At 39.3% G+C, this 26730-nt stretch overlaps 1 long non-coding RNA gene across 1 annotated transcript; it reads right to left on the bottom strand.

Annotated features, from left to right (window-relative positions):
* Positions 1 to 1046: 1046 nt before the first annotated feature.
* Positions 1047 to 25884, bottom strand: LOC122728054. The gene is made up of 3 exons (XR_006353227.1): positions 25762 to 25884; positions 13866 to 13938; positions 1047 to 2024 (listed from the first exon to the last, which is right to left on the bottom strand). It is a non-coding gene; the product is annotated as an uncharacterized LOC122728054 (long non-coding RNA).
* Between the last annotated feature and the right edge of the window lie 846 nt (positions 25885 to 26730).

Raw genomic sequence — 26730 nt, 5'->3', positions numbered from 1 at the left:
AGTCCCTGAGAAAGTTTTCTATGTTGGTGCTTCTGCTTACTTATCTCTAATTCTTTTCTTAACTCTACAATCTGGCTTCTAATCTTATAATTCAATTGAAACTGCTGTCGCCAAAGTTATCAATGATTTTGGTGTATTCCTCCTAGAGTCTGCATTTTGTGGATGGCTCCAAGCTGGCTTTCAATGCTTCCAACTTTGGAAACTCTCAGATTTCCAAAATATGCCATCTTGTTCTGGAATTCCCCTTGATGTCTGGGGCTTCCTTACCATGAACATCCAAACACCATTGTAGTCTTCTCACCTTAAAATATCTCTGTCCCCTTGTCCCATTGGTGAGTTCCTTCTGGAGCCTCCATTTTCTGGTCAGGACCCTGGCCAGCCTTCTTTCCCCTCTCAGACTTATTCCTGGTGAGCAGAGTACTTTTTCCTCCCACCTTTTCTGGTGCCATTGGGAGGTTCTCTTCCTGCATTAGACTATAATCTCCATGAGGGGGAGGGATTATTTTCTTTTTGCTTGTGAGTGCCTGGCACATAGTAACTGCTTTATAAATACTTGTTTCCTTCATTCATTCCTTTGCTCATTTGTTCTTTCATTCATTCCATTTACATGAAACCAGTAAACATGGCACCATGAACTCTTGCACACATAAATATTTACTATAAAATAAGGCAGAACTAGGAATAATCACAACAGTTATGCAGGAGATGTAAGAAAAAGGAATAATCAAACATCAGTTAATCAAAGGCATAAGCAGGGATAATCAGAACATCTGAGTCTTGTAACGATTGGAATGATGCCACCTGCTGGATACTTACTGTAGAAGAGTTCTGCCCATGAAGCGAAGGTCTTTGAGGGCAAGACCAGGAGTCTTTTCTTTGGCGGGAGGAAGTGACGCGGACTAGTGGGAGGAGGAAGGAAGAGACTGGCGCTGACTCTGGGGCTCTTTCCTGAGGACTCTGGTGGAGAGCGGAGCTAGAAATGTGCTCTCCCTTTAATAGATAGGAATCTAGGCCTTTCTCTCTCTTTACCAAATTCTTATTCTCCTTAATAAATGCTTAAAAGTCTAACTCTTGCTAAAGCTTATAATTTATTGGCGACCACTCATTAGATATTTTAGACAGTTTAGCTAGAATTTTAGCCCTTAACAGTCTATACATGAATCTGAGTCATGTCCTTGCACTAATCCATGCAATATCCGTAGAGGAGACTGAGAACAAATTTAGAGAAACCTATCAAGGAGGCACAGAAATAGGGGAAACCATGTGCCAGGGGGACACATAACTCTGCACTATAGGTCTTGATGTTCTTGGTGTCATCAAGAACTCTCTGAGACACACAAAGGCTCCCTTCCCTGGAGAGGGGCCATAGGCAGGAGCCCTGGGTTGTCAGGGGGCTGGCAACAAAGAACTTGGAGCAGGGATAGGAGTGAAAGAGGAATGAAAGGGGGATGCAGAAGGTAGAAATGACTGATCTCACTGTATTTTGTGAGACCTAACACATTTGAGATTCGTAATTTTTTTCATCAAGTCATCCAATTGACTTTGCTTCTCTTTCTCTTCAGCAGTTTTGTTATTGAAAGCACAGTATGGAATCTTATGTTTTTTAATGAGCTTCTTAAGATGCTTATTGTCTGAATTCTCCACATAATCACTCAGACTCCCACCCCCTAAATCTTCTTTCCTTGTAAATAGGAGAATCATTTTCTTATGGGGCTTATTAAAGACCCTTTTCACATCTCTGAAGACTTTCCTGTCCTCTTCTGTGTACCGGCCCAATTGAATCACCATAATTAGAATGCAAAGCTCCTCTTCCCACTTCTTTATCAAGTCTGGGTCCCTTGAGATGTGAGGAGTATCCACGATGACCAGTGTCCCTCTTTCCCATGTCCGGCTACATTCCTGTACTACCTCAGTTACAGGTTTTGGTGACAGTTTGGAAGAAAACACATTTTTCTCAAGGATACTGTTTCCTGTTGCACTCTTCCCAGCTCCACTTTTCCCCACAAGAATAATATTCAGACAATCTGTTGGAGAAATTTTAAAAAAATCACAATGAGGCATTATTGACTAATAATATTGCTCTGAAAGTATAACTTAGAATAACATTCTATATAATAATATATAGTTCTTTCTATGATTTGGCCACCTCCTACATTAGTGTAAAATCTCAACAGGATGTCTTTCATTTCTACCCTTCTTCTTATTCTATTGCTCAAGACTCAGGGGAAGTCATCCTGGCAAGCCAAACTGGTTTAATGGTTTTAAATAGCTCCAGAGAGGGACTTTCAAACAGAGCAGACTTGTTGAGAATGAGATGGGTTTGGGTGTGAAAGAAAACAGTGAAGGGTCACGTGTTAGAGGATCATTTATAATAATTATTTATATATTAGGACATTAGAAACTGGTGTTTCCTGGTGGACAAATTATTTAATATCTATTTGAGCCCCTGGGGGCAGTGACTGTGTCTGAAAGGTCAGTCTCCTTCAACTTTACCCTCATCTAAAATGAGGGGGAGATCAGAAATCTCGTGAGAGGCAAGAAATGAGCAAGGAGGAAGAGCTGGAATTAATTCTGATAAGGACATTTCCTTGAGGCACCTTCAGGCCATTTGTTATGCCTGCACAAGTTATAGAAATCTATCCCCCTAAGGGGTAGATCTGAGGGTATTACTAAAGAGAGTTCATAACTAAAAGGAGTTGGAAACTATTGGTACTACCCAGATGGGACTGGTTTTGTTATATGATGATCTTAAAAGATTAAAGAGGGGCAGCTAGGTGGTGCAGTGGATAGAGCACCGGCCCTGGAGTCAGGAGTACCTGAGTTCAAATCTGGCCTCAGACAGACACTTAAAACTTACTAGCTGTGTGACCCTGGGCAAGTCACTTAACCCCAATTGCCTCACTAAAAAAAAAAAAAAAAGATTAAAGAAAGGGAGGGGAGAAGGAATACATTGGAGTAGAGGGAGGGAAATTATCTCACATAATTAGGGTACATAAACAGAAGCCTTTGTATAATTTTTGTATAGAAAAAGGAAAGAGTGGGTAGTGTGGGTGACACTTGAAATTAATTTTCATCTGAATTGGTCAGAAGAGGGAAGAATGTACACACATATACATAAAGTACAGAAATACATTTCACTAAATCAGAAAATGGAAAGGAAAGGAGAGAAAAGAAGAGAGGTAAAAGAATAAGAGGGAGGGGAGATTGTGGGAGAGATTAACCTTGTCAAAACAAGTCCTAATCATGGAGGATGAATCATGAAGACTTTAAAAGGAAAGAAAAATATTGGGGAATGGCTGAATAAGTTGTGGTATATGATTGTGATGGAAAACGACTGTGCTATAAGAAATGATGAGCTCAAAAAGAAAGAAGTTAAAGAGGTGAAAATAATTTTAGAAAAGAAAGAAAGAAAACTAGAGAATAAAAACTAGAGAATAAAATTGAAAGTAAGAAAACTATAGAATTAATAAATAAAACTAAGAGCTGGTTTTATGAAAAAAATCAATAAAATAGATAAACTTTTAGCTAAATTGATTTTAAAAAAGAAAGAAGAAAACCAAATTACCAGTATCAAAAATGAAAGGGGTGAATTTACCACCAATCAAGTGGAAATTAAAGCAATAATTAAGTGTTCTTTTGCCCAACTCTATGCCAATAAATTTGACAATCTAAATGAAATTTATAAATATTTACAAAAATATAAGTTGCCCAGATTAACAGAAGAGGAAATAAAAGATATGAATAGTTAGATTATGAAAAGTTAGATATGATAGACCTCTGGAGAAAATTGAATGGGGATAGAAAGGAATATTCATTTTACTCAGCAGTATATGCCACCTACACAAAAACTGACCTTGTATTAGGGCACAAAAACCTTACAGTCAAATGTAGAAAGGCAGAAATAGTAAATGCAACTTTTATAGATCATGATTCAATAAAAATTACATGTAATAAAGAGCCATGGTAAAATAGACTGAAAATTAATTGGAAACTAAATAATATCATCCTGAAGAATGAATGGGTCAAACAACAAATCATAGAAATAATAACTTCATCTAAGAACATGACAACAATGAAACAACATACCAAAATTTATGGGATGAAGCCATAGCAGTTCTTAGGGGAAATTTTATATCTCTAAATGCTTACATGAATGAAATAAAGAGGAGATCAATGAATTGGATATGCAACTAAAAAAGCTAGAAAAAGAACAAATTAAAAATCCCCAGCTAAATACCAAATTAGAAATTCTGAAAATGAAAGAGAGAGAATAAAATTGAAAGTAAGAAAACTATAGCATTAATAAATAAAACTAAGAGCTGGTTTTATGAAAAAAATCAATAAAATAGATAAACATTTGGCTAAATTGATTTTAAAAAAAGAAAGAAGAAAACCAAATTACCAGTATCAAAAATGAAGGGGTGAATTCACCACCAATAAAGTGGAAATTAAAGCAATAATTAGGTGCTATTTTGCCCAACTCTATGCCAATAAATTTGGCAATCTAAATGAAATGTATGAATATTTACAAAAATATAAATTGCCCAGATTAACAAAAGAGGAAATGAAAGATATGAATAGCTCCATTTTAGAAAAAGAAATTGAACAAACCATCAATGAATTCCCTAAGAAAAAATTTCCAGGGCCAAATGGATTTACAAATGAATTCTACTAAACATTTAAAAAACAGTTGATTCCAATGCTATATAAGTTATTTGGAAAAATAGGTGAAGAAGGAGTTCTACCAAGTTACTTTTAGGATTCAAATATGGTGTTGATACCTAAACCAGGCAGAGTCAAAACAGAGAAAGAAAATTATAGATCAATTTCCCTAATGAATATCGATGCAAACATTTTAAATAAAACATTAGCAAGGATATTACAGCACTTTATCACCAGGATAATACACTATGACCAGGTGGGATTTATACCAGGAATGCCGGGCTGGTTCAACATTAGGAAAATTATCAACATAATTGACCACATCAATAACAAAACTAACCAAAATCATATGATTATCTCAATACATGCAGAGAAAGCTTTTGACAAAATACAGCACTCATTCCTATTAAAAACACTAGAGAATGAATGGAGCTTCCCTTAAAATAAGTGGTGTCAACTCAAAGCCATCTGCAAACATTATATGTAATGAGGATGAGTTAGAGGCATTCCCAATAAGATCAGTGGTGAAACAGGGATATCCATTATCACCTCTATTATTTAATATTGTACTATAAATATTAGCTCTAGCAATAAGAGAAAAAAAGGAATTAAAGGAATTAGAATAGGCAAGGAAGAAACAAAACTCACTCTTTACAGATGATATGATAGTATACTTAGAGAATCCTAGAGAATCAACTAAAAACTACTTGAAACAATTAACCACCTTAGCAAAGTTGCAGGATGTAAAATAATTCCACATAAATTATCAGCATTTCTATATATGACCAACAAAACTCAGTAATAAGAGATAGAAAGATAAATTCCATTTAAAGTAACTGTAGACAAATAAAATATTTGGGAGTCTACCTGCCAAGACAAAACCAGGAACTCTATGAACACAATTACAAAACACTTTTCACACACATAAAATCAGAGCTAAATAATTGGAAAAATATCAACTGCTAATATAATAAAAATAAGAATTCTACCTAAATTAATTTATTTATTCAGTGCCATACCAATCAGACTACCTAAAATTTATTTTATAGAGCTAGAAAAATAGTAACAAAATTCATCTGGAAGAACAAAAGGTCAAGAATATCAAAGGAACTAATGAAAAAATACACAGGAAGGTGGGCTAGCTATACCAAATTTGAAGCTATAGTATAAAGTGGCAGTCATCAAAACTATTCGGTTCTGGCTAAGAAATAAAGTGGTGAATTAATGGAATACATTAGGCACAGGAGACAGAGTAGTAATGAATATAATAATCTACTGTCTGATAAACCCAAAGATTCCAGCTTCTGAGACAAGAACTCACCATTTGACAAAAAATGCTGAGAAAACTGGAAGATAGTATGGCAGAAACTAAGCATAGACCAACATCTTACACCTTATACTAAAATAAGGTCAAAAGGGGTACGTGATTTAGACATAATGGGTGATAGATACCATAGGTAAATTAGGAGAGGAAGGAATAGTTTACCTCTCAAATCTATGGAGAGGAGAAGAATTTATGACCAAACAAGAGAGAAAATATTATGAAATGCAAAAAGAATGATATTGATTACATTAAATTAGAAAGATTTCAAACAGAAGCAATGCAGTCAAAATTAGAAGGGAAATAGAAAGCTGTGAAACAATTTTATAGCCGGTGTTTCTGATAAAGGCTTTGTTTCTAAATATATCTGGAACTAAATAAAATTTACAAGAATGCAAGTCATTCCCCAATTGATAAGTGGTCAAAGGATATGAACAGGCAATTTTCAGATGAAGAAATCAAAGCTATTTATTGCCATATGAAAAAATGCTCTAAATCATTATTGATTAGAGAAATGTCAATTAAAACAACTCTGAAGTACCACCTCACACCTATCAGATTGGCTAATATGACAAAAAAAAGGAAAATAATAAATGTTGGAGAAGCTGTGGAAAAATATAAACACTAATGCATTATTGGTGGAGTTGTGAATTAATCCAACCATTCTGGAGAGCAATTTGGAACTATTGCCAAGGGGCTATGGGGCTGTGCATACCCTTTGACCCAGTAATACTACTACTAGTTCTGTATTCCAAAGAGATTATAAAAAAGGGGAAAGGACCCACATGTACAAAAATATTTATAGCTGCTCTTTTTGTGATGGCAAGGAATTGGAAATTGAAGGCATGCCCATCAACTGGGGAATGGCTGAACAAGTTGTAGTATATGAATGCAATGGAAAACTATTGTGCTATAAGAAATGATGAGCAGGGAGATTTCAGAAAAACCTGAAAAGACTTAAGTGGACTGATGCTGAGTGAAGTGAGCAGAATCAGGAGAACATTGTACATAGTAACAGCAACATCGTGTGATGATCATCTGTGACAGATGATCACCTGTGACAGACTTAGCTCTTCTCAGCAATACAACAATCCAAGACAATTCCAAAGGACTAATGATGAAAAATGCTCTCCATATCCAGAAAAAAGAATTGTGAAATCTGAATGCAGATTTAACCATACTGTTTTTACTTTTGCTTGTTTTTTTCCCCTTTTTTGAGGTTTTTCTCTTTTGTTCTGATTCTGTTTTCACCACATGAGTAATGAATATGTTTAAAGTGATTGTACATATATAATGTATATCAGATTGCTTTCTGTCTTGGGGAGGGGGGAAGGGAAGAAAGGGAGGGAGGGCGAAAAATTTGGAACTTAAAATCTTATAAAAATATTGAAAACTATCTTTACATGTAACTGGAAAATTAAAAAAATACTTTTATGATTAAAAAATGATGAGCTCAATGATCTTAGAAAAACATGGAGAGACTTGCATGAAATAACAGAGTGAAATGTAAAGAACCAAGAGAACATTATATACAGTGATATTAATATTATTTTAAGAATGACTGAGCAAATAAGTCAATTTGACATATGTCCTACAAAGAACATATGAAGAAAGACACTGCCTCTAGAGAAAGAACTGATAAATAGAAGTATGTTTAGAATAATTATCTATACATACATACCCACACATAAACACATACATAATACATACATATACATATGTGCATACCTATTTATGGCTTATGGTAACCAACTCTTGGGGGAGGGGAGAGAAGGAAAAAAAGAAAAAAACCATGTGTATAAATTACACACACACACATATACATATATATTATATGTAAATGAAATAGCAAGTTATACATAATAGATTTTCATCCCAATGGCATTTAGGGATATAACTGGAAAGAAGACAATAAACTGACAAAAAATGGAAAATATCTATAAAAATGCTTTATAATAAAATCTTTTACCATTAATTATAGTAAAGCCATTACATGTGAATTCTGACATTGCAGTGCCTGTTAAGAAAATAGAAATGGCACCAGAAAGAATGATGATGAGAAGAGTAGCTGGACTAGACCAACTATAGAGAGAGAAGGTGCCTATGTGGGTGGTAACAATTTTGAGGGAATTGAGGGACTGATTTTCATGTTATCTGAAAAAGGAGAATCAGCAGGGAATTATTAAGAATAGATCATGCCAGACTAATCATAACTCTCTTTTGAGTGAAATATCAGATTAATGCCCTAAGCCCAGCATGACTGAACTTCACCAAAGATTCTGACAAAATCATTTATCTAGGAGAAGTAGAAAAGATGGAGATATGTGAGTTATATGATAATAAAGTAGATTGTTTTAGAAGTGGTTATATAACAGGAACCAAAGAGTAGTCATTAATGGATCAATTTCAACTTAGAGGTTGCTGTGTCTTTGGGAATCTATCATTGGGCTCGTATTGTTTTGTACTGATATCAATCACTTTGATGAAACTATCTATCTATCTATCCATCTCTCTCTCTCTCTCTCTCTCTCTCTCTCTCTCTCTCTCTCTCTCTCTCTCTCTCATGTTTATAAAATTTTTCAGTGATGCAAAGTTGGGAAGAATAATTACCACAGGAAGCAACAGCATTTGGATATAGACTGATTTCAACAGACTAGAACAATTGAGGTCACCCTCTCCGGGTAAGAAGCCAAAAACACTTCTGATCAAAAATAATTGTATGATTCCTTTAATACATAAGACCTTATAACTGGGGTCTGGACAAAATTCTTAGGTGTCCCATTTTTACATCTAGCACAACAAATTTTCTCAATAGGCATAACAAAATTTCCTACATGCTGGGGGTTGCTATCCTACATCTGGTAAAATAAACCAGTCAGAGCCAAGGGTTTAAAAAAGTCTTTTAACTAAAATCTTTCCAATACCTTCAGGTAGAAATAATTGACAAGATAATTTTTAAATGGGCATCTAGGTGGTTCAGTGGATAAAGTACTGGTCCTGGATTCAGGAGGACCTGAGTTCAAATCCAACCTCAGCTACTTGACACTTACAAGCTGTGTAACCCTGGGCAAGTCATTTAACCCTCATTGCCCTACAAAAAAGAAAAAAAAGTACTTTAAAAATAATGTAGTTCATAGGATGAAAACAAGTGAAAAACTTGTGGTTAGGTTAAAAAATCATTCAGCAAGGGTATTCCATGGGGGTGGGTCTCAGGAGCTCCCTACTAGTCTCAAAAAATGTTTTTATTTTTTGTCCACAGGGCCCATAACTAGGTCCCAGATCAATGCCCATAGGGAGAATGTTAACTCCAACTGCCCCAGGTCTGCACCACAACTTTTTTACTTGCAAGAGTACTAGCTCATATTGTGGGACTTGGGGTGCTAACTCTCATCTCTTCAATTCCCAACTCATAACACTGTAGTATAGGTAATCCTCTTGTAAATCCAATCTAAATTTCTCTCAGTCCATATACCAAATTTTCCCTCAATGTATTCCTACCATTGCACAATCCAAATGGAATTTCTAATTCATGCCTCACTAGAAAGCAGGCTATCTTAAAGAAAACATGCTTGCAAAATCCCTCAAAGAACTGTAAGGCTCCTAAAAAGGGATTGAACACTTAGATTTAAAAGCAGAAAAATAAAACTATTTAAAGTATCCTTTTTAGATCACAATGTAATAAAATTACATTTAATAAAGGACCATGGAAACATAGATTAAAAACTAGTCAGAGATTAAACAACTGTGAGGACCAAAATTTGATATACGGAGCATTATTAGGGTGACTCGCCTTAATATTGGGGTCCCAGAAATATGCAGGACTCTTTTAGGTTTAATCTCCCCTTTGAACTTTCCTTTTTATATATTCCTCCCAGGCTAATAAGAAAAGGAGTTTCTGAGCTTTAGTTCATAAAGGATCAGGTTTTATTGCTTGGGAATTAATTAAACAACAAAAGGAAACTAATAAAAATCAAAGATAAGGAAATAGGAAAATAGAAATACAGAGAAATATTCTAAACTTAACCTATTCACTACCAGACAGTTCCCAATTAAGCTAGTTCAAAGGAATCTAGGGTTTTTCCATAAGTGACTCACCGACCCCAGGGTCAGTATGCAGTTTTCCAGCACCATGCTGAGACCCAGACTGCTAACATGCCACTGCCATGCTGAGCGCCACCAGACTGATTGCCAGGCCGAAAGAACGTGAACTCTTTGAACACGCCCGCCTCCTGGAAGTTCCCTCCCTTCCAGTTGTATTCTGTTTTTTCCTTCCCCAAAAGGGGAGGTCCTTCTAAGTAGCATAAGTAATCTCAGGGTGGGCCAGGTGTGGCCCCTCCCAAATGATTCAGCTAAAACTTTCTATATTAATCTTTACCACAAATAATTTTTACCACACAACCTTATCTTAAAGAATGAGTGAGTTAAAGAACAAATCATAGAAAGAATCAATAATTTCATTAAAGAGAATGACAATGAGGAGATATATCAAAAGTTATGGGATACAGCAAAAGTAATCATCAGAAGAAAATTTATGTCTCTAAATTCTTACATCAATAAAATAGAGAAAGTACAGACTAAGGAATTGGGTATGCAATTTAAAAAAAAAACTAGAAAAAGAAAAAACTAAAAATCCCCAATTAAATACCAAATTGGAAATCCTAAAAATTAAAGATTAGATATATACAATTGAGTGAACCACACTGAATTAATAAATAAAAGTAGGAATTGGTTTTATGAAAAAATCAGACAATCATTCTTCTTTCCACAAAAATATCATGTGTTTCTTGGGTTCAGGACCAAAAATTCCTTTACTGAATCTTGCTCCTTCTTGGAGTAATGAATGAGTAGAACCACCAGGATGATAGTTGGAGGCCCAAGGGAGGATATATAAGGGCAGCATCTGATCTCCTTTGAAGTGAACAAATCTGACACAGTGTCAAAAATCCCAGGAATATCCACAATTCCATAATCTCTTGTTCTCACTAACTTTGCTACTAGTCTTGACTCAAATATACATTTTCCAAGGATGTTGTTCCCTCTTGCACTTTTTCTAGCACCTGTTTTATTCATCAGGATGAGTTTCAGTTTTTTGTTTTGTTTTGTTTTGGGTGTTTTGCTGGGGTCTTGGTTTCTATAACCTGAGATGTGGGTAATGAGAGTGACAGAGTTAAGCTCTACCTGCATCTGTTATCCTTTCAGTCTCCCTTCCAGCCCAGTCTAGCCATGTCTCTGCTCTTGGCTGCAGATTCACAGTCACCTGCACTTTTTTATTTGGTCCTTCTTAAGCAAGAAACTATAACTCTGCTTCACTAAAAAGTTCATCTTACGATGGCTAGCACTTAGTATTGAGTCCTTTGTTGGTCTGTCCATCCAGTATCATTCAAATACTTCTAGAAACAACCTTATTTGTCTTCAAAACCTTCTTTGTCTTTAATTCAGTTTAACAAAACCTTTATTGAGTGACTGTTATGGGAAAGGTCTGGAGCGTTATATAGGTAAATAATACATAGACTGTATTTTCAACTCTTCTGTCCTTAATTTTTTATTCACATTCCTAATACCCTACTTCAGACATGGATTACCACAGTATTCTTATAAATGGGGTCTAATCTCTCTCGATCTACAGAGGTAGGGTGGTCCTGTGGAAAAAGTCCTGGATTGAGAATCAGAGGACTTGGGTTCTAATGCTGGCTTGCTTCTTATTACCTGTAAGATCTTGAAGAAGTCACCTCACCTATGTGAGCATTGGTTTCCTCACATAAAATGAGGAGTTTGGATTAGATGACTCAGGGCCCTTGCACCTCTAATCTATGTTTCCACTCACTAAAGTCAGATTCATCTTCCTAAAACATCATATTCATTATGTCACCTCCATCTTGTACAACTTTGAGTGGCTTCACATGGCACTTCATCATATGCGATAAAAGCTTCATACTTTAACCTGACGTTCTAGGCTCTCCACAATCCAGCTCCAGTCTACTTTTCTAATCTTAAACTCAGTCCTTCATAAAATCATCCTCTCTATGCCACTCATGGTGGGTCTCTTAACTGTTTCTAAGACTCACTGTCCTGCTGAGCCTTTGTTTCTCTCCATATCCCCAAAAGGAATGTCATATTATCTTTACTTCTTTACAACCTAGGCCTCTTTCAGGGTTTAGCCTTTCCTTATAAAGTCTTCCTGAATGATCTCAGCCCATGGTGAACTTTTTGTTCTCAGAACTTATAGAGTGCTCTTTGTCTTGTACCTAGGGTTATAGTTTTATACATACCATGAATCCTTTGTTAATTGGAACAGAGCTATAGCAGAAGTTAGTTTGTTTGGAGAGGCAGCTAGGTGACATGATAGATAGAATTCTGGACCTGGAGTTAAGTTAGACCTGAAGTTGATGTTTTCTTAGACATTCCTAGCTATCTGGTCCTAGACAAATCGTCTATCTTTTTTTTTTTTTTCCGGGGCAATGGGGGTTAAGTGACTTGCCCAGGGTCACACAGCTAGTAAGTGTCAAGTGTCTTGAGGCTGGATTTGAACTCAGGTACTCCTGAATCCAAGGCCGATGCTTTATCCACTGCACCACCTAGCTGCCCCTCGTCTTATTCTTATTATGCCTCATTTTTCTCAGTCAAATGGGAATAATATTACAGGAGCATTAGAAAGACCAATTGAGAAAACCTGTGAAACGTGCTTTGCAAACCCTAAAGCCTTAATAGAAAATGTTAACTACTATGTATATACTTTGTCTATATGTATGAATAATTCATGCATGAATAAAAATAAAGACTTTCATAAGGTAGAAGCCATATCTAAGCAGACCTGAGTAACCATAACAAATGCCTAAAAAAGTGAAATACTGGAACATTACACCCAACATTGGTTCAATGACCAGGTATTAAGGAGTGCTTTGATTGGCTGGCAAAAGCCAAGAGAAAAAGTAAATTAAAGAGAGAAGAGAGGGTTAGGGATGGTGAACAGAAAATGCTCTAAGGAATGAATAGCTGTCTACAGTTAGCAGAGGGCCTAAGGGTTTGTGGAGAGTAGTAGCCTCGGTTGGTAGACCTCTTAATGTTCTGGAAATTTAATTGCTAAGCCCTCAGAATAGATAAAATGAAGAGGTTTTTTTCCTTGTCAAAAAGAGGGTGAGAGATGGAAGTTGAAGAGTAGTAGCATATTGGTTAATCTAATTGTATCTAGGGGGTGGCTGATCCCATTGCTCTCCTCTCCTATGTTGACCCTCAACCTAACATTGTTGGCATTTCCTCTGCTTTTCTTTCTCCTCAGGGACACTAGTAGAGGACTGAGACATGGGATTATGTATAAGAGGGAAGGGTGCCCCCTGAATGTCAGCAGCTGACCCAGCCTAGTTATAGCCCTGCCCTCAAACAACCAGGGAACATTTTCCCACAAAGAATGTATTGGTTATAGTATCAGCCACCTTCTCATTTCTTCCCCCGCCCCCACTTTACACTAGACAAGCTCAGCATCCTGTCAGAATGAATGGATAGGTTAGACACAGAGTGGCAAACCCAGATATCTTAGCTATGGCCAATATTGTTCAACAGAGCTCATTATAGGGTGGAGGAAGTAAAGAGACCCTTACCCTTCCTTTCCTGTTAGTTATTGTGATATGTAGGAAACAGAGTAAACATTACAGAGAAGGGAAAAAAGAATGAATTAAAGACAGGAGGGAATATAGAGGAAAAGCAAGAAAGAAGAGAAACTGAGAGAAGGCCAGGAAAAGGAAGAAGGCTGCTCAATACAGCTTTTGCCTACTTCGAAAAGGGACAAAACCCCTGTAGCCAAAAAATAAAATAAAATGAGAACCTCGTCTGATCTCAGTCACCTCCCACTCCAACCCTCTCCAGGGGGTCCTGGGTGCCTGCTCACCATGGTTCCTCTTCTCACTCATGTTATCAGGAACCTTTCCACCACAGGCTTCTGCCACTGGAGGACACAACTTCTGTAGAAAAAAAATGATAACTGAAGTCATTTTCAGTTTGCTGAGTTGAAAAGAGACTCTAACCCAGGGTCAGGGGATGTTGGCTCTGGTCCACATCGCTGCCTTTAACTGGCTTCATGAACTTGGCCAAATCACTTGTCTTCCCTGGGTCCTGTACTAGAGATAGAGGGGCATGGGTGATGAACAGCAAACAGATGTCTGACTGGCCTGGAAAATTCATGAAGGGGCATACTCCATATATCATAGAAGAGGTAGGTTAGGTCCAGGTTGCAAAGGGTTTTATATACTAAACAGAGAGTTTCATATTGGATTGGAGAGGCAGCAGGGAACCAACAGAGATTACTGAGTGAGGGAGTGACCTGGTCAGACCTGCGTTTTAGGGTGTGATGAAATAATGGGATTTAGCAGATACTCAAAGACCCACCTGGAGATTAATCTAGACTGATTGAGTCAAGTGAGAGTGATTGACTGCTGATTAGCTTACTTCAAATTAATTGGATTGTAATCACACCTGTGTAACGATTGGAATGACGCCACCTGCTGGAGACTTACTGTAGAAGAGTTCCGCCCATGAAACGAAGGTCTTTGAGGGCAAGACCAGGAGTCTTTTCTTTGGCGTCAGGAAGTGACGCGGACTAGTGGGAGGAGGAAGGAAGAGACTGGTGCTCACTCTCGCTCTCTTTCCTGAGGACGCTGGTGGAGAGCGGGGCTAGAAATGTGCTCTCCCTTTAATAGATAATGTAGGCCTTTCTCTCTCTTTACCAAATTCTTATTCTCCTTAATAAATGCTTAAAAGTCTAACTCTTGCTAAAGCTTATAATTTATTGGCGACCACTCATTAAATAGTTTAGACAGTTTAGCTAGAATTTTAGCCCTTAACACCTGGCTATCCCTTAAGAAGGTATTGCTCTCAGAAGATAGACTGTGAACTCAACTTGAGAACACCTTCAAAACCACTGGATTTGGATGACGCCAACCCATCAGCTTGAAGCAGTGTGTAAGGACCGCCTCTGTTCCAGATCTATAAAAAGTTTCCATAATCAGTTTGCTGGAGAGTTCCTGATTAAATCAGGCTCATGGAGGAGGACTTGAGGAAGAACCCAACCAGGATGGAACTCTAGGCTAGATAGGCTTTTTCTCAACTTTCTGAATTCCTTGTGCATACCTGTATGCTTTAATAAATGTTTAATGCCCAAAGACTGGTGCTGAAGCTTCTAATTTAAGGCGACCACAATTTAGATTTTAAACATCACAAGGGAAATCAATTTGACAACAGGATGGAGAATGGATTAGAGATGGGAGAGACTACAAGGAGGGAGATTAAGTAGCAGAGAGTAGATGCACTGTTTGGGGTTATGGTTCTCTCAGCCTGGTCACTTACAGTCCTCTCTCCAAATATTTCCCAGGGGAGTCACTTGCGCCTTGCCTTTCCCCACCCCTGTTGTGATGACACCAACCAAGGGCAGCCACTTCTAAAAATGACCACAAGTGCTTCACCAGGCCATGACCCATCTGGTTTCTTCCCTTATGCACAGCAGCCTGACATTCAAGCCACGTCCTCCAGACCATGTCCTGGTCTCCTTCCATTCTCTCATCTGCACCTGCCCAAGGTTCAGGGTTGCCTACCAAGAGCTGCTGCTGAGCCTCTGGGCTGCCTGAGTGCCCTGCCTCTGGTGCCCCCTGCCCCCAATCTAGGAGGGCTTAACTGAGATTTGAAAAGCCCTCAGTGCTTTGACTCTGTTGAAATCTCTGTCAGAGGAAAGAGATCTGGTTTTAATTTGTCCTGGTACTTCCCACCTTCCCTCCCCACTATTTTTGGAACAGGATCAGTATATGGATGTTGCTTACTCTTGTCTATAAAAGCTATGGCATTTTGTAGTCAGTGCTGCTTGCTGTACTGTGTGCTAATAAATGACTTTTGCCTTCTTTCCTGAATTTGCCTTACTAACCAGGAAAAGGCCAAACCAAGATTCCTCTTCTCAACCTGAAATAAAAAGGACTACCAGAGTAGCAAAAACTGGGGTCTGTAATTGAGGCAAAAGAATTCATTTCTGGGCACCATTGCAGGACCAAAGTAATGGAATTCATAAGAGGGACAGATGTGGCAGGGTTTAAATACATTCCAACAGGGAGGGAGTCTCATGGAAGGCATAGATACGTACTTTTGCCTAATAATTGAAGGTCATAGAGAGTGCTGTGGGGTGGTGATATCTGGTCAGAACAGGTGGCGTTGTGTGCAGCAATGGGGAGTTTCCACAAAACCAGATAGTTTTGGGGCCATGTTCTAACCATTAGGTCAGAGGACAGGTAGCCCCTCTGATGACTGGATTAAACATTTTTAATAACACAAAGACATTGTACTAAAAGCTTACCTGCATGTACAAAGATCAGTTTCTATTTAGTTTGAGTTACTTGATATTCTTGCATAGTGCTACTGGCTATGGGAGTACATCTACCAACTAGTTCATCTTAGGGAAAAACAACTGTGAGTTTGAATCAGAAAGTCTGGCTTCCATTCCCAGCCTCCTCACGCATGAGCTGTATGATCTAAGAAAGGTAACTTCTTGCTGCCTTCAGTTCTCCAAATAGTTTCATATACGAGCATGTTAGAAAGTAAATAAAGAGATCTTTAGATTTTAAACAGATGTCTGCCCACAATCTGGGCATTACTATATGTTGCCATTACTGCATTTAAATATATAATTCTTTGACTAGAGGCCATATGTAACCAAGGAAGGCTAGTGACCTTGCAGAGCCCTCCCTCACTTAAATCCAATTCACTGCAAGTCATGGTGTCAACCTGATGTCATGGTCCTCTTGGAGAATGAAGGACGAACAAACAACGAAAACAATATTTCTTTATACTAAGAGCAGCACCAGTACTCATTGGGCTGAAGGCAGCCTTAAGAGACATCTGAGTCTGGTCCCATGGTTGCTAAATGGATTATATTCATGTGGCTTTTTTTTAAATAGTATTTTTTCCAATTACATGTAAAGATAATTTTCACATTTTTTTTCTTTTGGTGAGACAATTGGGGTTAAGTGACTTGCCCAGGGTCACACAGCTAGTAAGTGTTATGTGTCTGAGGCCAGATTTGAACTCAGGTCCTCCTGACTCTATCCACTGCACCACCTAGATGCCCCTCAACATTCATTTTTTTAAGATTCTGAGGTCCAAATTTTTTCTCTCACCCTCCCTTCCCACCTCCCCTCCCAAAGCCAGCAACCAATCTGATATAGGTTATACAGTACAATCACGTTAAACATATTTCCACATTAGTCACATTGTGAGAGAAGAATCAGAACAAAGGGAAAACATATGGCTTTCTTGATCTTTTTGCTTTTGTCCTAAAGTTAGAAAGAGCAAGGTGTGACCACAAGAATGTTCATTTCACAAATGTGAGGATCCATGCAAAAAGAGAGATTTGAAAAAGACAATAGGTTCACCCTCTAGAAGCCTCTAGGCTGCCACTCCCTGCATAGCCTAGTTTGGGAGCCCAAGGAAAGGACTAAATAGGAATTGCAGTGACTTCTCCAAAACAGAAATGAAAACAACTCAAGTGGAAACAGTTGGAGCCCTCATTTTGTTTGCTGCTGCTCAGTTTAACTCATAATGTGCCAAAATGGTAGAAGAGTAAACCAGGGATTAAAGGAATTGACTTGTTTTGAATCTGACACTGGGAATCAAAGAAGGTGCTCTCAGCTTTTTCCTTTCCCTTGGGCAGAACAGGCTTAGACCTAATCCCAGGGCTCCCACTAGTATCTGGGGGAAAGGTAGGGACAGGTGATTGAATCTATCTCCTGAATACCATCACAACTTTCTAGGGTCTATCTAAGGAGTCCTTATTCATAAACACAGCACATAGTCAGCTATGTTACATCTTGGGGTCTAAAGGACCACAAGCAAAACTCTTCTCCTAAAATGTCTCCCTACTCTTCCTGAAATTCTCTCCTTGTTGTTTCTTTTCAGTTAAACACTGCCTCCTCCCTGAGATCCTCTTTTAGAGGACAAATGGTGGATGGGCAGGATGATAAACACCGCAATACTAATACTTTTGTAGGAGTTACCTGAGAGCTTTACAGAGGACTTTACTCTCTGAAAGGAGAAATGGGCCCCATTGCCACCCTGAGATGCTTTCTCCACTAATGCTCATTGAGAAAAGTACAGAAAGGGAAGGTTGGGGGCACCAAATAGAAATTGTTCAGTGTCAGTTTTACTGAGGACAGTAACCCTGCTGCAGAGGGTGACACTGTGTAGTCACAGAATTCCAGAGAGCAGACCTAAACATTTGGTGGAAGGAGAAGAGAGGTCTTCTTTCTGAGTTTTTACAGTAGCCATGGGTTGGTTACTATTAGCTGGCTCACTGCGAAGGTCTCGCCTTTGCTGCCCCATTGCCACCTTTTACTCCATCTTTTTTTTCCCCAGGGCACTATTGGGAACAGCCAGTGCCCTAATGTTCTCCCTGGTTGCAGAGAACTTTCCATGATGTAAATCTATCCCAGTTTGTCCAGACTTCAGAATTCTCCTTCCTTGTTACTCCAGAAAAACTACCATTTCCTCAGGCCCTACTTTCAGTTCCTTGCCATCAGGGGTTGTGTTGGCAAATGTTTAACAACCAACTTTCCAGGGGGAATCTACTTTGATACACTTTTAAGTTTATTTTTACATTATTAAAAGTAAAACTTTTTGTGGGGCAATTAGGCTTAAGTGACTTGCCCAGGGTCCACACAGCTAGTAAGTGTCAAGTGTCTGAGGCCAGATTTGAACTCAGGTCCACCTGAATCCGGACCAGTGCTTTATACCACGGCAGCACCTAGTTTGCCCAAAAAAGTAAACTTTTTTTTTTTGGTGAGACAATTGGGGTTAAGTGACTTGCCCAGGGTCACGCAGCCAGTAAGTGTCAGTGTCTGAGATGGATTTGAACTCAGGTCCTCCTGAATCCAGGGCCAGTGCTCTATCTACTGCGCCACCTAGCTGCCCCAAAAGTAAACTTTTATTTTGTTTGTTTGTTTTTGTTTTGGCGAGGCAATTGGGGTTAAGTGACTTGCCCAGGGTCACACAGCTAGTAATTGTTAAGCGTCTGAGGCTGCATTTGAACTCAGATCCTCTTGACTCCAGGGCTGGTGCTCTATCCACTGTGCCACCTAATTGCCCCAAAAGTAAACTTTTTATGAACGTTTTATCTATCTAACTCATTGTCTGATAAACTATTTATACTGAAGTGTGAATAACAGGGAAAAATTTACTTGAAGATAATTCTCATCCTACTAGAGGATTTACTTAGTCTTCCTTTGGAGAAAGTTTTTCACTTGAAGAGACTTTAAAAAGTACAATCCAATGTTTGTTAAGCATGGGGGGGAGGGGAAGATGGAGAGAAATGGCCAGGGCACCTACCGGGAAGGTCAGAAGAAGAAAAGAGAGCCTGGGCTGGCTTTCTTCTCATTCTTTGGGGAAAGCTAATTCAATCTTCCTACAGGAAGAGAATGTAGCCCAAGGATACTTGGAGAGAGCAATGTTTACTCCAAATAAATTAATGTATAATGGTGAGCTAGATATTTAGAACAGATAATTTGGGCAGGAAAAGGCAAGGGGGCATTTTAGGGAAACTGAGGCTTGCCTTTCAACTAAAATACTCAGGACACCACCTTCTCTGATTAAGGGCGAGGTTGGCTTCCAATTTTGGGGTCATGACTTTGTCTGTGGGTCCCTGTTCCTTTACAAAGGACCCGAACCTTAACTCAGTAATGACCCTGACATGACTCTATAGGCAGGAGATTGATTTGTTTCTTCCTTCAGATCTACTGATCATGTGCAGGTTTCCTCTTCTCTAACCCACTACTCCACAAGGTGAGGCCCCACTCACAAACTTGGCAAAGTGTGAAAGGTCAGTCATTCACCTGAGAAGGGACTGTCCTTTAGGAGCCAACCCTGGGGCTCTTGAGGCAGTGGGGACTCAGCCATAATTTCACACTGATTTAGGGGAACCAAAGCTAAGGATTTAAGCATTCAGAGAAACAAAGCAGATTGAGAGGGGCAGGTCTGACCCTGGCCAGAGCAGGAGTCTACCCTCTGGAAGAGGCGCTGCCAAACCCTCACCTGGTCCATTCCGGGCACTGTGGCTTTACCAGAATGAACACCTTCTCCTTCCCCTCACAGAGCTGAGCTTTGGGTCAGTGGTTTGGTGTGAGGTGGCACCTGGAACCTGGCTATGGATGAGCAGCAGAAGGTAGACTGAGAAAGAAGAGAGAGGTTGGAAAAGGAAAGTTGTCTGAACTAAGGACCCGCCCATTTCCTGGAATTTGGGCAATGAAGAGAAAGTGACCTCTAAGGTCTCCTGACTGGGTGTGCTCCTGCCTGCTGAGTCCCTGACTGAGGAACCAGAAGAAAGAGAATTTTACTAGTGTGGACCACTCCCCCACTAAAGAAGTTGTCAATCAGGAGTGAGGAAGAAAACATTCATAAAGCCTGGAGGATGGAAACTGAGAGTAGAGAAATGGGCACAGCAGAGGATATTTCTCTGTCAGCTGGTTTCCATTACCTAAGTTAAGTTCCTAAAGCCCCCATATTATGTGTGAATGTAACTGCTTGGCATGCCCATCAATGGGGGAATGGCTGAACAAGTTGTGGATAGATGATTATAATGTAATACTGTTGTCCTGTAAGAAATGATGAACTCGAAGATCTTCGAAAAAGAATGTATAGACTTGCATTGAAATAAGGAAGAGAACACTGCATACAGTAACAACAATATTGTTTTAAGAATGACTTTGAGGGAATGTCATTCTGAATATTATAAATGCCCAATATGAAGGAAGATGCTGTCTTCATCCAGAGAAAGAACTGATAAATAAAAGTATGTGTAAAATGATTTTACACACACACACACACACACACACACACACACATTTGTGTCTAATGATTGTCATCTCTATGATAGGGGAGAGGAAGAAAAAAAGGGAAAAAAGAATAAAAGGAATTTACATGATTATCATATATTTTATAGGAATAGCAAGTTATATGTAATTGATTTGTAGTTTCATGTGCAATCTTTTTATTGTACTGTGATATTATATTGTTATATATATTTTATTCTATAAAGTAAACATTAAATAAAAAAATTTAAAACAACACCTATTCATAGCCAAGCTATAGACAGCATAAATTGGAGATTATCACCTAAGGGAAAGAACTAAGATTATAGTGGATTGGAAAAGGCTCCTTATAAAAATGTTGGATTTTGCTGCAACTTGAAAGAGGCCAGGAGAGGGCAGAAGACGGATATGAGGATGGAAAAAAGATGTACACATGCGGACCAGGCAGTGAAAATGCCTGGCATCTGGAGATGGTGGCAGTGTGGGAGGAACAGAAAGGACATCAGGGTTACTGCATCACAGAATATGTGGAGGAAAGACAGAATATGTCTGGAAAGGTGGAAAGGACCAGGTTATAAAGGGCTTTGAACAATAAACAGCATATTGCATATTTGATCCTGGAGGTGATAGAGAGCCATTGGATTTTATCGGATGGGGCAGATGACAAGGTCAGACCTACACTTCAAAAGATTAATTTGGCATCTGAATAGAGGATGGAATGGAGGCGGAGAAAACATGAGACAGGAGATTCACAAGAAGCTATTTCAATAGTCCCGGGTGAGGTGATGAGGGCTTGCATTAGGGTGATGGCAGTGGCAGAGGAGAGAAGGGAGCAAAGATACAAAGGATGTTATAACAAGTCGGAATAACTGGGACTTGGCAAGAGATTGATGGCGGGCACTGAGAAAGAGTAAGGAGTCAAGGATGACACTAGTGTGCAAGTCTGGGTGAGAGGAAAGGTGACTATAATCTGTACAGTAACAGGAAAATTAGGAAGAGAGGAAAGCTTGAGGGCAAAGAATGAGTTCCATTTTGGACATAGTAGATTTATAATGTCTACAAGATGCACATCCAGATGGTCCAACAGGAAGATGGAGATGTGAGACTGGAGATCAGAGAAAGAGGTTAGAGCAGGATAAGTAGGTCTAGGAATCATCAGCAAAAACATGATAACTGAATCCATGGAAGTTAATAGTATAAAAGAGAGAAGAGAGGCCTTGAGGGATAGCCTGTTTAGAGGGAGATGAAGGTTTATGGAGAAGAATCCTGGGGAGAATTAAGGAAAGATGAAAATTTTGGAAAAATACTATAGGAAGTGGATAGTGAATTCTTAAGGGGGTATGGAAGGATTGTCTTGTAGCGAGGGTCTCAGTTGAAATAGATATTATAAAATGTCAAAGGGCCCAGCATCATGGTTTTGGTTTTCTCCAACTTCTTTCAGCACCATAAGATTAGAAGCAAAGGCAGCAGATGGTGGGAGTAATATATGGCTGAGGCTTAGTAGGGCAAGGTGGATGATAGGATAAGGGGACAAGGGACCTCAAAGAGAGAAGACAGTGTGAAATTGAACTGGTTCACCCAAAGGCTCTGGATGGGGAAGGGAGGAGAGTGCAGCCAGTGCAGAGGTGATGGCCTGGGAGAGAACTGAAGGGTATGGGGGTTGGTGTGCTCCAGTGAAGAGAAAGAACACAGGGTTTGGAGTTGTGAAGCAGAGGGTGAGATGGAAGGACAGCTAAATTGTTATGAGATAAGAAAATCTTAGAGTTCATGGAATTCATCTTAGACATGGAAACATTGGAGGGTGATGGCAAGGTCAATGCATGGCACTTTGTACCACTCATCTGGAAGTTGTGATATACAACCTCATACCTCAGTCATTTGTGCACATGCTTCTGCTCCCTGAGTCTCAGATTCCTCATCTCTTTACTGAAGGGGTGGACAAAATTATTCCTAATGTCCCTTCCAGTTTTAACAGTTTACAAATAGTGACTTAAATGTACTGCCATCCAGCATTATCCTTTTAACACATGTCCTTTTTTGAGTTTCCTTGTCCCTTTATCCTATCACAGACTAGGAGATTTATAGATTTAGGAGTTGCCTTAGGGGTACAATTTCCTTTTTTGAAGGGAGGAGGAAAGGAGTTCATAAGGCCCAAGATATCTCCCACTGCATTCATTTCTCTAGCTTAAAGCACTAAAAAAATAGTTAAAATGCAAAGGATGGTTTTTTGAAAAGGAGAATCTCATTAAATCATTATCAGCCATTTATGCCTTAGGTTTGATAAACTGATGAGATCATCTGCTGTCTTAGACTGTAGTACAGATGACGGGGAAGTGAATAAACAGAGAAAGAGAGGAAGGCAAGGCCCAGGGGGAAGAGCTGCCTTTTGGGGGGCTCCTTATTGGAAGGTCTTATCTCCTCCAGGGAGAATCACAAAGCTCAAAAGGAGGCACTTAAGAGAGAAAGGTACAAAGTGGGAACTGGAGAGTCACTAGCAACCCTGTGTCTTACTTCATCTTTGTGCTTTACTTAGCATAATAATACTAAGGTAAGGTGTGGGGCAGCTAGGTTGGCACAGTGGAAAGATCACTGGCCCTGGAGTCAGGAGGACCCCTGAGTTCAATCCAGCCTCAGACACTTAAACACTTACTAGCTGTGTGACCCTGGGCAAGTCACTTAAACCCCAATTGCCTCACACACACACAACACACACACACACACAAAAACAATAATAATACTAAGGTGTCCCAGAAACTTATTATTGGGACATTAAATGTGGTGTTTGGGAACATTTTCTATCCAGTAAAGTAGGAGTGAATAGGTTACTTTCATGGAAAATATGCACTTGTCATGACGTGGGGTGACCCAGAAATTGAAACTGTTCCAATGGTTTCAAGGGCTCCAAAAGGTAACCTCCATCTCTCTGAGAAATGTAGACAATCAAAATGGAGAAAGGAAAGAAACAAACTGAGTCTGGACTCGGTCTAGTGGTCATCAAAGTGAAGCCTTCAGGTACAAGGCCCTGCTGAGAGGGGAAGGATACTGGAGAGAGAAAAGAATGGACTATGACACTGTGAGCTTTGAAAGGTTGGAAGAACACCAGAGATCCAGAAATTGGAGTCATGAGGCTGAAGCTGGCCAAGGCCCTGAGGAGTGACCCAAGGGACCAAAACCCAGACTGAATCAAAGTCCTGAGTGATATTGAGAAAGGAAGGATGCAATTTGGCCTATTATCTATGTTCCATTTAGAAGTGAATTTGGTGGGACAAATACTTTGTGGTCTCCCACTCTTCTCAGGGACCACGGTGATAGAGAGGAGAAATAGCCATACAGAAAAAAAGTGCAATTTCTCCAGCAACTACAGAGGGAAATTTCCCTAATGAACATCCTGCTACTTTTTACAGTAGCAAAGAACTAGAAATAAATGAGATTCCCATTAATTAGGAAATAGTTTTTTTAAAATGTGGTATGTGAACATAAGGGAATATTACTGTGCTAAAAGAAACAAAGATCAAATGGAATCCAGAGAAGCATGAAAATATATAAGCTGAAGCAAAGAGGAAATGAGCAACAACAGGAAAACAATTTATATAACAACTACATCAGAATAAATGGGAATAACAACCACCACAAAGCAATCAAAACTGAATGCTAAGAAATAATGATTAACAAGTTTGGTCCTGAAAAGGAGGCAACGGAGGTCCAGATTCACAAGTGTCACATAAGAGATATAATGTCAGATTTTTATTCCAACCTCTCAATTGATTCTGATGAATTTCTTTCTCTTTTTCTTTCTTTTTCTTTTTTAAATATTTGGTTTTAAGAGTTTACTAACTGGTAAAGGAAGAGGGGAAAGAGGATTTGGGGCTGAGGAAATCTCTATGATGAAAACATAGAAATCTTTATGAAAAAAACCTTTTACTGCCTTTGATTTAATTCCATACTAATCAAACACTTTCTGATTTGTAATTTGCTCTTCTGAATGAAAGTGCTCACTGGAGTTGTCAGCCCTAAGGATGGGTACTTCTTATCCTATTTTAAATCCTGTATTTGGAATTGTCATTCTAATTTAGTAGTCAGTTTCTTGTCAGTTTAGTTGGTATGAATCAGTCCCCTCCAAGACTCAATTACTCCTCACTTAAAACTGATCAAATTCAGGTTTTTAACCTTGAAAGCTGAAGTTCCCCCCAGGCCCTAGATCACTGATGACCTCACTGAGATGCAGAGCCCTTAGGAGGCTGTCTGAGCAGCCAGGCACCCAGCCAGCCTCTCTCCCTTTAATACTGTCTAGTCCCTGAAGCACTAAGAGTGGTTGGGGCAAAGTTGCTCCACAGAGCAGAAGGCAGTCCTGCTCTCCTGGCCTCCTCGGTCTGGCTCCATGGCTCCTCTGTGTGCAGAGTAAAGCTGCCATTTAAATCCTGGGACTATGCTTGAGCAGGCAGCCTCATCCCCTACTACTATAGATCGAGTGCTAGAAGGGACCTGAGAGACTATCAAATCCACACTCCTTATTTTACAGATGAGGAAATTGAGGTCCAGGGGGACTAAGTGACTTAAGGGCACACAGCCTGCAAATGCCAGGGATAGGATTTGAATCTACATCTTCCTAGTCCAAAATTCTATCCATATTTATCATCTGTGCAGGGCACCAGTGTGCAGTCATAGACAATCTCATCGAGGGGTAATCATGGAGGAGAATAGTTTTTCTAAAAAGCATTGGAACAAGGATCGTTTCCTTCATTAAAGTTCAGTGAAAGAAAGCTATTAAATAGGAAGAGTATACTGACGAATTAACCAAACATGCATCAAACTGACCCATCCTTCCTTTTACAATCCCAAGCCCAGAAATCCGTACTCCTTTTTTTCTGGTGTTCCTTCCCCTGCCTTCTCTAATCCATCATATCTCTTCCCAAGTCCCTTGATATTTCCCAGCCCCTAAAAAAGGCTCACCTTTTGCTGGAGAGTTAGAAACTGTCTTCTCCACAGACCTGGTAATGTAATCTGAGGTGTTGCTTTCGCTTTTGTTTCTAAAACCAAACGTTGCCTTCCCTTCAGAAAAGTAAGAGAGTGGCCCTAACAAAGGAACTCTCACAGGGTGTTATGCTATAATAAAGCCTTCTAATTTGTGATGAAAAGATCAGCAGTGCCTCTGGATGATCTGGTGAGCTCTTCAAGGCCTTTTTGTTGTTGTTCAGTTGTGTCTGACTTTGTGATTTGGGGTTTTCTTGGCAGAAATGTTGGAGTATCTTTTCTTTTCTCTTCTTTTTTTTTTGTTTGTTTTGCATGGGGCAATGAAGATTAAGTGACTTGCCCAGGGTCACACAGCAAGTAAGTGTCAAGTGTTTGAGGTCGGATTTGAACTCAGGTCCTCCTGAATCTAGGGATGGTGCTTTATCCACTATACCACTTAGCTGCCCCCAGTATCTTTTCTTAAAAATAGATTTTAAAGATGAGGAAACAGAGTTAGGTGGCTTGCTCAGGGTCCCACAGCTAGTAAATGTAGTTGGGTCTTACTAAGTTCAGGGCCAGTGCTCTATCCACTAGGCCACCTAGTTAACCTCTTCAAGGACTACCTAAACCCCAAATACTTCTTCCACTAGGTGGTCATGGTGCTCTCAGAGTTACCTAGAGGACATGTGACTAGCCCAAGGTCACACAGGTGGGAAGTAGCAGATCTGGTATCTGAGCTGTCAAATTTTGTTTTTATGCTTGTCTCCTATAGAAAAAAACAGATCAGAGAAAATATTTTTGTAATATCTCCTACAGGAAAAACCAGATCAGAGACAGATAAGAAAAGCAAAACAGTACCAGTTTATTTGTCCCAAGAACAAGCAGGCATCATGAATCATGTGGAGACCCCTTCCAAAGAAGGAGCTCAAAGACTCCCTCTTTCTGAGGGTATATAAGGTTTCTTTGCTC

Source organism: Dromiciops gliroides, chromosome 5 (assembly GCF_019393635.1).
Source record: "Dromiciops gliroides isolate mDroGli1 chromosome 5, mDroGli1.pri, whole genome shotgun sequence".
Classification (NCBI taxonomy): Eukaryota; Metazoa; Chordata; class Mammalia; order Microbiotheria; family Microbiotheriidae; genus Dromiciops; species Dromiciops gliroides.
Note: the sequence above shows the minus strand (reverse complement) of the source record. Positions and strands in the feature narration are given on the sequence as shown.